Consider the following 1,009-nt stretch of genomic DNA (forward strand, 5'->3'; position numbering starts at 1 on the left):
GCCCCCCCCCCCCTTCCCCCTTTGGGAATAGCCTAAAGACACTACAGTCAGTGGCACTGCCCCGGGGATTCCCAAAAATATGAAATTATGCGATTCTGTTAATTTTAACAAAGAATGATAAAGGGAAATGCCAAAAAGTTATCAAATATGCTAAATTATGCGGGGTGCTTAAAATCACGGGGACAGGACTAAAGCGGTCCATCTCTCACTCTCTTAAGGGCAGTCACTTTGACCAGACCCCATTGCGACTCAGAATGTAGCGGTTATTCCCCTTAACGCATATGACTCTGATTTATTGATTGACTAGGTGTTTTACGGCACTATCGACCCAATTTTATGACTCTTTGAAAGCTGTTCGTTCAAGCGATACGATAATAAACGTTATTTCTGTCTGTAAAATTGAAACTGGGGAGAACTTTTGATCTTTGTCTGAACAGCAAGGGGGGTGGGGACAATTTCTGGACTGAAATTTAAATAAAAATATCAATTTCTAAACTCAAATTAAATGTTAAAAATCAATGAAGGAAAATTCATTTTTATTTGGATTCGATTAACCCTTTGAGTTTGAGGACGCATCTTCGGATAAAAACGACGATTTTGGCACGATACGACCGATTCGACCCGCGACCTTGAAAAAGGCAAACGTTTTTGGTTTTGAAAGTCACAAACGAATAAAGTTATTTTAATTTCAAACTGTTTTGAAGGCACTTTTTAAAAAAAGCCTAACTTCGTTTTTCGCGCAGATTTTTCCCTTCTGATTTTTTTAAAAATCTGAAACTTTATAAAAGATTGGCAACGCCATGCTTATTTTGAACTGCGCGTGCAGAAAATTTGTGTTTCTAGTGTGTGTCTTGTCGTTGGAAATGTACAGAAACAGTGACTTTTGTATCAGTAGAGGTTTTTCGACGCTCGCAACTGCATAATACGTTCATATGAGCGCCAGAAGATTAGAGGTGTTGCAAGAGAGTAACAAACACAAAAAAGAAGGAGGGGAGATAAGGACGATAGA

This window comes from Aplysia californica, unplaced genomic scaffold (assembly GCF_000002075.1).
Source record: "Aplysia californica isolate F4 #8 unplaced genomic scaffold, AplCal3.0 scaffold01612, whole genome shotgun sequence".
NCBI classification, from domain to species: Eukaryota; Metazoa; Mollusca; class Gastropoda; order Aplysiida; family Aplysiidae; genus Aplysia; species Aplysia californica.